This window comes from Anser brachyrhynchus, assembly GCF_964034855.1.
Source record: "Anser brachyrhynchus genome assembly, chromosome: 13".
Taxonomy (NCBI): Eukaryota; Metazoa; Chordata; class Aves; order Anseriformes; family Anatidae; genus Anser; species Anser brachyrhynchus.
In genome coordinates, this window is record NC_137708.1 from 9,093,745 (window position 1) to 9,105,411 (window position 11,667).

Below are 11,667 nucleotides of genomic sequence, written 5' to 3' on the forward strand. Positions count from 1 at the left end.
TGGAACACTTGGAGGAAATAGAGGCTGTTTCTACAGAGCCCCCATACAAGCATCCCCGTCCCCCCACCACCATGGCGTGAGGCACAGGACATACAGCAAGAACCAATTTCTAGCTCGTGCTACTGAGGATGACCCTGAACCTAAGGGAGATGACTTCTCCTCTTTCTCCAGCACATTGCAGTGTCAGCGATGCAGTTGTTTTGTGGCACCATTAGCTGTCTCAAGGCAGAAAAGCAGTGTGTCCAGGTTGTTTCTGACGGCTCACATGCCAGCACCCCGATGTTGAATGCAGCGATGTCACCGCCAGCACTGGTGAAGCAGGACAGGCTTCCTGTCACCCCTGGGGGATCTGGGCTGAAAAGAGCTTCTCCATGTGAAAGAGGCACAGCGAGCATTCCCAAGCAGTCACAGGGGCTTCAGGGGAGCACTCAGTGTTGATGCTGGGAGGGGACACTGGGACGCTGATCTCCACTTGTTCAAGCATGCAGCAGGAAGGGGGCTGCCCCTTCCCCAGCCACGGTCCCTGCTTGCCAGTGCTCTCTATAGGAAAAGGGGCACGGCTGAGCACAGCTGCATAACAGTGTTGAGGTTTGTGCCATCATTTGCACTGAGGCAGTGCAGATCCCAGCTGGATGCACTGGCAGGGCAGGGCAACATGCTCTGTGCTTTGCCAGCCATTTGCTTGTGCCTCTAGCTAGCACTAAAAATAGTTCACTTTCATCAACGTCAAGTTCACCACCAAAAGGGAGCGAGCAGATTCAATTTATTTGAACTTCATTTCAGCTTCCTCTGGACTTTCAGGGGGAAATTCAGGCCAGGGTTATTATTGTATTTATTATTTATACAGGATGGAAAGCACTGACAGTTCTCCTGGTTCAATTCATCAGTGTTCAGTGCTTGGTGGGCGCTGGGTGTGGACCCCGTCTGTGACACCTCAGATGGGATGAACCAGGAGCAGAAAGGAGCCGCTCACCTTCCTTGTAGGTGCCCTTGGCACTGCATTTAGGTCCAGCTTGAATTAAGCTGTTCAAATAAGTGTTCAATTAATAGCCTGCCAGGCCTCTGCATAGATGATGGCTGTGTGAGAATTTCGTGGGGGCTGGATATCACAGTCCTAATCTAAGAAAATGTCAGGGCTCTGGTTTCAGGGATTTACCGCTGCACTGATGCAGATAACACCGCAGCCCTGGCTAGCAAGCAGACTATTGTGGGAAAATGCTAATGTGACTTTTGCTGTTTATTCGCTGTGGGCCAGCACTGGCAATAAAGAACCACAAATTGTACCTGCCTGTAGATAAGGCAAAGGCAACTCTGCAGAGCGACTTCAGAAATCCAGAAGTAAGGAAGCAGAAGCAGCATGACCCAGAGACTTTCTGTAAACTTGTGGTGTAGAAATGTACCCTTTTCTAGATGTCCTGGAGAGCTGATACCAGTCAGTCCTTGCTGCCACCACATCCTGGGCTGCACTGTCCACTGGCAGAGCTGCAACCTGTTTGCGCCTTCAGCCTGAGCAGCCTCATGCCAGCCAGGAACTTGTTTCAGGACTCGATGTTCGGGCAAAGCTTTGTTTAGCAAAGGTCAGCAGTGATGGGAGAGGCTTGTGGAGAGGTCAAGAGCTTGATGTATTATTGTGCCCTGGATCAGGACACAGGGTGTATGTACCAAGCCTTTGTTAAATGGAAAGTTGTAATAATAATAATAAAGAATAAACTGGAAATGCCAAAACGTTTTACTTCGGGTCAGTGCAGCACTGCTGGGGCTGCCTGCATTGCCATGATGCCCAGGGAGGTGTCGCATAAAGACTCAAGTCCAGACCTGTCCCAGGGTGCCAGGCACCTTCTTAACCATCAGTCAGTCAAAAAGTAGATCCCTGCTCTGTAAATATGGCCAGGTGTTTGCTCAGTGCATCATGTACTTGCTCATGTCCATGGAGAGGCAGCTTGGGGCCTCCTGCCTGCATCCTCCTCATAGGACACAGCCCCTGGCAGGCGTGGGGACACCCTGCTCTTGACATGATGGCTCAGCCAGAGGACGCTGGAAAAGTTTTTGACATAATTCTGCAGAATGACAGACGTCAAATCTCTAAGAGCTAGCACAAAATGAAATATCTTGCTTCTTGGTAGGAAGTAAGTGTTTCACACAATATTCCAGTAGAAAACACTGCGTTGGTAGACACCACATTATCTCCTGAAAAAGTTAAACTAGAAAATCATAAACTGAGTCCTTCTGGCAATGTGCAGACACAGTGGCTTCCCAGGGCTTCCTCAGAGCAAAGCTGCACCATCTTCTCATTGTGATCTCTCAGTCACACCTTTCCAGATCAAACAAAACAAAAAAAAATCAACATTATTGGGAAAAACAAAACAAAACAAAACAAAACAAAAAAACAAAAGAAAAACACATGCTTGGTAACTTGGAAGCTGCTGCTCAGGCAGAGAAAGACTCATCTTTATCTACAGAGCAGCAGCTTGCTCCAGCTCTCGCCTTGGGGATTACAGATGTGCCAGTGGTCCGGCGGTGCTTGGGGTGAATTACTCTCCCTTTGGGGTTTGCCATCCTCCAGAACCAGCTGCAAGGTTCTAGGAAGGCTCTCAGGCACTCATCACCAGCCCTTGCAATTTTTTTTCCTCCCCCAGCGAGGAGCATACCTAGCCTTAGACCACAGCTGTGTCAGAGTCTGTGTTTTTGCAGAGGACCTGCGATCCCAAATTGCTGTATCCACCCCAGGGGGCCTAAAACAGGGAAAACCCCAGGCCAAGCCATTCACAGCCACTGCCTTCCCCAGTCCCCAAAACATCCAGCAGCCTGGAGCTGTGGGCGGCAGGGCTTCAGGGAGGACCTAGCATACTGGTGCTGTGGAGCCTTCTCATTCCCAGGGATAACACTGCTGCTGATAAGAGACAGTTTCCCACACATCCTGCAGTTTACATAATAATTAGCTTCTATGTTAATTCCCCGAGGGGGAACTGAATTATAATCTGGTATGTGACGTATAAAGGGTGTAACTTAATTCCTCAGAAGCCTTTTCTGCAGTAGATGGCTATCTTGATTATGCTGTCTACATTTCTAGTCAAATGTTTGCTGAAGAAGTCATGTTTGTTGTCTAGATACAATGCACACTTCTCCTGCAGCCGGCACTGACGCAGCAGCTCTGAGCTGATGGGAGAAACAAAATAGCTCTGTGTGGGTTCAGGAGCAGAGCATCTGCCTGGGTGCAAAAGCTCCAGACACGCTCCTTGCAGACACAGGGCAATGCACGGGCACATCTACACTAATTGCTTCTTGGTCACAAGTGGTGAAATATTGACAGGTTTTTCGTTTTTGTTTGGTTTGGTTTTTGGATGTGCTTTTCTAAAATCTTTACATGACGGCTGGGTTTTGTAAAATGACGTTTTTCTGATAACCTTATCAAGTGACTGATTTTTTTTTGGGAGCCATGTAAATTTCAGTCACCCTTTGCCTATGTTCTAAAAGAAAAAGGTGTAGGGAAAAGCGGAAGGGAAAGAACTGGGGATTGCCCCATGGCCAGCAGCTTTGCAGCTGATGGATGCCCAGCTCTTGGTGCTGTCCCCAGGGGCTGGCACATGCCATCGGTCAGTACCGCTGGGGCTGTAGACCGTGGCAGGCATGAAGTGAGTGAGGGTGGGCTGGGAACGTCTCCGCATCTCCCCTGGCCTGAACCGGCTTCCTTCTGGCCCAGGCAGACCTTGAAGTACAGCCCAGGCATCTCCTCCCTTTTGAAAGGAGACACCTCTCAAAATAAAACCAGAGGAGGTGGCATCACAGCTGTGCTCAAAGCTGCTCAGTCTGCCCAGAGCATACAGGGCACCATCTCCCTGCGGTTACCTTGATTTACCCAGGCTGAGATATAAGGTGGGATGGAGCACTGTATGGTGGTGTTGAGTTCCAGCAGCAGTTTCAAAGTGCCAGGTTATGTGATAAAAGCTTAAATCAATGACGAAAACAGTGAAGAGTAAAAATATCCCTGAGTATATGTAACACGCTATGTCACATCTGCTTACATGAGTCATTTTCAAGCACAGCATTTCTTTGAAGGAGTGGGGTCTCTGATGTTATCTTTGTGAAACTTTAGCAGACGGGCTTAATAGCACACACACACACACACAAAAATCATCTAAATACACACACAAGGAATTGCATATGTGCAATGGAATGGACAGAAGATATTTAAAGGCATCTGAAAGGGAATAGCATCCACATATGAATTCCAAGAAAAATCACTAAGTATTTAGTTTTGCAAGCCAGTTAATCTTTAGGGAATCATTAAGAGCAAAACATCCTGGGGGCAGCAATGCAGTATCTCAACAAACTCCTGAAACAAACAAACAAACAAACAAACAAAACCCCTGTGATTTTAAAGTTAGAGGAAGTATTTAAAGAGGCACAAAATGTACTTGCCAAGTGCTCAGATGTGGCGATTGTCATGTGTCCATTTCCCCTTTGGTCCCTTGGGAATCTCCTCCAGTGCGCGGCTTCACACTGGCCAGGAGGCTTAGCCGTGTCCAGCTGAGAGCAGCCGCACACAGGGAGAGCTGTGACCAGAGGCAGAGCTGGGATGTTCGCTGGCTCACACTGGCAAAAGCCACCACTGATTTCCCCAGTGTTTAGAGGCTCTTAAAAGATTTATTGTCGCTGGCCTCTTGGAAGTGTCAGCATGTCTAGTGCTGAATGTGGGACTGATCTCTCCAAACACACAGGCCCCTTTTGATTTGAATTTAGCTTAAAGACACAGAAATGAAGAACTTCTACCTGAGAGACTGCAGGGGAGCAACAAGTAGAGAAAACAAAAGCAAGGTGATAACATCAGTGACAGCTTTTGGGCAGAACGGCCCTGGAGGTTTTGTCATTGTCCTAATTTTACACTATTGGTTTCATACCTTTCCTTGTATCCTGAGGAGCGTTATTACAAGATATAAATAGCTGTGACTGAGAACAGAGCAATAGCTTTGTCTCTTCTACAGCAGAGACAATAACTACGGAGCATTAAGCAAGCAAAAACCCCTTGAAATAATAAGCCGAGCTGATGGGATTCATTCACGCTTGTAAATACAATTATATTTTGTGGCAGTATGTGTATGTTCAGATGAATCTCAATATGAGGCTGATGGAAGAAGGCAAAGGGATGGCTCCTCCCTGTGCTCCCTGGGGGCTGCAGGCAGAAGCCTGGAGCCAGCAGAGCACAGCCCCAGCCCTGTCCTGTCCTCCTCCCAGCAGGGAAGCCGCTGTGAGCAGAGAATCACGAGGACATGGGAGTCACATGAAGCACTTCAAACTGATGTAACAAAATGATATGGATGCAGCTCAGTGCTGCTGGATTAGATCCCTGCTCCCACTGTGGCGACGGAGCACTGTAATGCCCATGGCCACTGGTGTGACCGTGCCTGAGACGAGTGGGGCAGACGCAGCAGCCTCAGCGAGGCCAAGGTGTATTTCAGAGCAGAAGCTGGAGGCTTGCACACTGCACTCGTGTTTCTGTGTGCATTTATCTTGTGGTAAACCTTTTTCTGTTGCTCTGTGCTATGCCAGGCATTATCTCCGTGTGTGTGCATTCAACCTTCATTTCCTCTCTGCCTGCTTCCTTGCCTTGCATTTCAATATCTCTTTCTGGACCTTCTGTGCTATTTATTTCTTGTGGATCACGTTGCTCAATAGCCTCCAGAAACTGCCACAGGACAGCAGTTATCTTTGGTCTTCTGCATTTTTTGCACCTCTTCCTACAGCTTTCTTTTTCCCAGCCAGTCGTGTTTTCTCCTCTGTCAGGACACTTGGTCTCTTCTCATTTCCTACTTTTTCAGAAAGACACGGTGTTGCAAGGGAGCAGCTTTTTGCACTTCTCACTCACTCACACGCAAGTAATAACCCCTCTGTTGTGTGGATGCTTTTCTTGGCTGAATTTTAGTGTCAGCTGTTTCTCCTGTGGCTTGCAAATACTTGAATGGGCCAAAGGCAACATGCAGGACACTGCCTTGTGTCCCCAGGCCAGCACAGCTCCGTGGCAGGGACCAGCATGCATTCAAGGGAGCAGAGCGATGCACACAAGACATGCACTGGCAGACCCTCTCTGTTTGAGCAGCATACACAGTTCTGTACTGGGACGAAAGCAGAGCAGAAAGGAGAGCAAATGGCTCCCGCTGCCACCAACCCACATGCTGCCTCCTGCCCCATCCACAGCTTCCCTCTGCTCATGCCCTCATGTTTGGGTTAATTATTTTTTGCGTTTCGCAGTTAGAGTTTTCTACCGCTGTCACTTCAGGGAGCAGTCAGTGAGAGGCAGGGCTTGTCACAGAGAGCTCACATCTCCCAAATGACATACATTTTGGCTTCATACATTAGTTACATTCAACATTAATCGCTGCACTGTCCTACCGTTATTAAAGATTTATAAAACTCTGCCTGTTTCATCTTTTTTCATTCTGGATGCTTTGAATTATCTCCACAAACTATGGAAACAGATGTTGTTTTCCCCACTGGGCTGCACGTTGCTGACCACAGACCTGCCCTACCAGCAGCTTGTGTAGGTCCCAGGCTGCAAATCCGGACTGAGCTCCCGTGGGGCTCCTGGGGAGGACCTGTGCCTTTCCCTGTTTCCCCCCACCCAACTTCATAGATGCAGTATCCTACTGTCTCAGCTCCTCTGCACGAGTCCTGTATTCACAGAGACCCCCTGAATACCCTCAGTGGTATCAGAGTGAACTGGGGCCAGACCCCCAGTCCTGCCCCAGGAGTGGGAGTACTTTCTATCCTCATGTTGGAAGTGGCAGAAGGGCTTAGATCCCTCTTCACCCCCTCAATGTCCATCTCCTTGATGACGTTTCTTTTCTTAGGAATACTATTTTTTCCTCTTACACAAAAATAGTTATATTCTGAATCACATGCATTTCAAGGAATTGGTGTGTGGACCCTTGACTGTTCATTTACTCCAAGCACGTTAAATGAGTCATAAAATATACAAAATGAATTATGCAACATATTTGTGGAAGTCACTGGATAGGATTCCCAGAGCTGGGCAGGGAGAAATGTTGCTCTTCCAAAGGTGAAGTGGGACATAGCAAGGAAGTTTTGCTCTTGAATGTAAGGTTGCTTTTTATATTGTTACAGCTTTCTTTAAATCAAGAAACACCCTTAAAACAAACAAACAAAACAGGAAGTTGCAAGACAACATAAAACCAAGAAGAAAATTCCTAGGAGTGACACTCCTGGAGCTGTGGTGGTTTGAGAATCAAAATGAGATAAGTTTTGTGAGGACACAGCATTTTCTATGACAATGATACCTGCATGGCTTGCTGTCACTGCTGGCAAGCAGCAGGTTCATATCAGCAGGGAAAAGTGTCATTATATTCCATGGTATGGGAGACTATTCCCTCTAACCTCAACCTTCCCTTCTTCCAGCCCAGAAAACATTTCCACCTATCTCTTGTTCCCCTTTTCTTTCACACTTTAGAGAAGTCTCCTCTGGCAACAAGATACTCTCCTCATTGAAAAGAAAAGCTATCGACTATTTTTAGCAGTTTGATTTCAGAAGTCTATGTATTCAAACATTTATTGGAAATCCACTCTTGTAAGGGTGCACCCGTTCATTTATAGCTACTCCATGTTTCTTCTGTCTGATCATGGTTTTTCTCATTCTTTCGTTGAGTTCCAGCTGAAACAGCAACTTTTACAGCCCTCCTTCGCACATTTTCCATGTTCATGCTACACGTAGGGTAACTGAGGACAATACCACTCATGGTGAAACAAACAAACAAACAAACTTGAGTGACATTGCTAAATAATGCATGTAAAAGGAGCACAGCAGGTGCAGTGGCTGTAGCAGAAGGAAGTTATATTAAACTGCAGCTCAGGAGGAGCCACAGCCTGGGCTGACCACTGCATCTACCACCACCGAATTGCCCTGCAGTGCATGGATACTCCAGCAGTATCTGCACTTCTTGCACATCAGCAAGCTGCCAGTGATGCTCAGGGCACGAGGCAGCCTGGCTGCTCTCCTCTCTGGGATGCACAGAAACATGGGGATGAATGTTCCTAATACCTTTTTGTCTGTTTGTTTCTGACACCGACTTTGTGTTTTTCAGCACCAGGATGGAGTCATGCTGCAAAACCCAAGCACAACAAATTAAGTGGGCTGACATATATCCAAATCAAATAAATTTGTAGCTGCCACTGAAACATATTCAAAGAGCAACTGATTTGGGATAGCTACAAAGTGCACAGTGACTCATATAGTTTTTGAAGTGGTCTGTGCCACTTTTATTTATTATGCTATTTAGCATATGTAATATATATATATATCTGTCTGGTTTTCTTAAGAGCTTTCTACAACCTCTGTGTGTGGCTGCCTCCCATCTACAGCACCAACAAGGGCTTTGTGGCTCCCTGAAAAAGCTTCTCTGCCTACACTTCACAGTGGGACTATCAACATACACCCCATGATTCTAGCCAGACCCGTTCCCCTAGGCCTGCATGGTCCCTCAGCAATGCTTATCTCTGTCCTGCTTTGGCTAAACGAGGGCTCCACACTGGTGGAAGCTCCTAGCTGAGGAGTAGTGGGGAGAGAGGGTTTCTTAGACTTCTTCACCTGAAAAAAGCAGACAAGTTTTTGGCACAGCTGCCCTTCTCTTCTGAAGCAAAAGCAGTGAGCTAAGTGCCTAAAACCTCCTGCTCTCCCAGGGTTTTGCTGTTCATTACATAACCTCCTTAGAGAGGTGTGTTTCATAGAGACTCAGGTAATGCAGCCACAATCCCTCTTTACGTTTAGGGATTATCTATAATACCTTGTCCTTACGGCAGTCCTCACTGAAATATAGTTTACATAGGAAATACATGCAGTTCAGCCCTGTCAGCATCAGGCAGAGATTTGAACAAATGTCATGGGGACATGGTCCATATTTCTGCAGCCTGCCTGGGAAGACATAGCAGGCTGCTGGAAGGGGCTTGCAGAGCCACAGGTGAAGAATGGCAACGCATTGGCCTCAGCACAGTGTCCAGACATGTAATCCTCTCCCTGCGTATATTCACAGGTGACTTTAAAATAAAGTAAGATTGTAATTGAATTGATAAAATAACTAATGGACCAAATACACGTGCTCCTATCAATATGAAAGGAGAAAGGAAGGAAAGAGGCAGAGCAGTCCATCTGGTATAGAGAAAATCAATTATTTCAGAGGTACGGTGGAACATCAGCTATACAGTGAAACACTGCAGTTTGACTTTAATGTCTTTCTACTTAACCGCAGGCTAAAATTCAATAAAAATTCAGATGCACTGTATTAAAGTGTGATTCCTCACTGCCCCTTAGGAGATGCATAATAAAAAGCAGGCAGCATCCAGGGCATCCATGTGCATTTCTTAGTAACATGAACAAGTGTGAAGGATGCAGTGAGGCAGCAGCAGTAATTTCTCTTTTCAGGCTTCCTTGCCAATATTAGGCAGGACCAGTGAAAAGTTTCTGCTGTCAGAAATGTGTCTTTTTAAAGCTACGTCTGTTAATGAAAGCAAAAACTCGGAGTACCTCAATCTCTCTCTCTCTCTCTCTTTTTTTTTTTTTTTTTTTTTTTTTCCTCCTCAAAAGAGACTCACAGCAGAGCACTGCATTCAGCTCAGGGCTTTTGGGATCTGCCTCTGGGTCACTGCATACAAACTGCACAAGGAGATCAAGAAGGGGGTTAAGCAACTCGGCAATGATGCATTGAGATAGCAGCTCCGAGGATGGACATGGTTATTCTCATTCAATGAGAATCCTCATTTCGTTTTCCAATAAACTGATTCCTCCTGGCCAGAGACACATTGTCCCACTGGGGTGCATGGGCTGGCCAGGAAATGGAGCTGGGCGATAACAATTATAAAAAATGGTGCTCTAAATTTCTCCCTCAGTAAAAAAAGAGATAAGCTTTTCAATATTTTCAGGGAGCCCTGCATGGCACAGCATGGTTCTAAGCATTCTAGCAGGCTGGAAACAGAGGAGGCTGATGTCCCCCCGAGAGAACATCATCCCACATGCTTGGGTGGAGAGAAATGACTTCTGCAACAGGGCTTAATGGAGGTGAAAAAATATACCCAGGAAGGATGGGTGGACATCACTCTCCAGAAGGACCCTCTTTTGTGAAGGGATTGCACATTGCAACCCGTGCCCCTGAGGGGAAATGTAAGAACAATTTCCTTTTCCCCTCTTTGCCTGACCGCCTGGATTAGAGCTTCCCTGGCACCGAAGGGATTGCTGGAGAGCAGACGTCCAGGATGCCTGAAAGGAAAAGGAGGATCCGTATCATAAAGCCCCCTGAATCCCCAGCTGTGCAGGCTCCAATCATTGAATAAAAAACGCTGTCACAGAGCCCAGACAACAAAACGCTAGAGAAAAGACAATCAAGTCTTGCTTCTGTGACTGATTTTAATGGCACGAAGATGAGCACTAGCTGTGCTCTCTCATCAGGCACTTGCAACTGTCTCCAGGATCTTTTCAGGGTTATTTTAAAAACGCCTGATCAGTAGTTTAATGGAAATGATTTTCAACAATGTGTTGAACCAAAAGAAGCACAGCTTCACTGACCCAGTCATCCTGTATATTTGTTTTACTTCTGATGTTGTATTTCATGGGGCTTGCCCCTGTACACTATAGACAGACTTTTTTGAGATGCACACCCCATCATTCAGGAGCTATATTCACAGCCATCACAGCTCTGCAGCTGTGACCAGTGTCAAATAATGAGTTTCTAAAGCAATTGGCTGGGTTTACCTCTACTATATATTGTGATGCTGAACACCTATAATTTCTCTGCCAATACTGATGACCTGTAATTTACAACCCCCATTTCATGCTAATTCATTTTGTCTCATTGAAGGGAGAATTGTCTACTGCTGAGGATTTCTGCCAAAAAAACAGAGAATCAAATCTTTAAAATTAGGAGAATATTTCCTCCCTGGCAGCAAAGCAAGCAGGGGGTTTACAGGCCCAGGGGCACAGTGAAGAGGGCCCATGGTGATCAAGATTTCTAGAGGCATTGGCAGTCTTTGCTGTGCTCCCTTTTAATCTCATACACAAAACGTAGCTTTTACATCTGAGGAGTGGAGGAGCTGAAAATATGTGTAAACAACAGAAAATATTCAAGTCAATAGGTAGTAGATGTACCTGCCAAGCAGCTTTTCAGGGGTCTTCCATCATTTCTTATCTTCTACCTGGAAGGATGACCTAGCAATGGGTACTAAGCTCATATATTCAGGAGCTTTTGCTCTTTCTTTCCCTACATGGCAATACACTTTATGGGAAATTGAACAGAGGTAGTGAAACTGTGATATTATGGCGTGATTGCTGTTGTTTATTGCAAAATGTGCCTCATGAAATGAAGCTCATATTAGACAGCTCATAAAGGGAGGAAATCTCTGGTCAGAACAGAAATCCCCAGGCAGATCTTGCGGAGCGATAGAGCCCTTCAGTGTCTGGGCTGTGATGCTTACGAGTTGCTCGTTTCTCTTCTGATGTGTGTTATGTTGTATTTTTGTTTGTGACTTTTACCTTGTTTCATTTAGTTGGGTTCAAGGGAAGGGGTCCATAAAATTCAATTCAGTCCTCTCTGGTCTTGCAAATCTTGGTCTTAACCGGTTCTGTGTGCAAGTAGCTGAAATGTTCTGCTATTGCTAATGTAAAAGATTGGA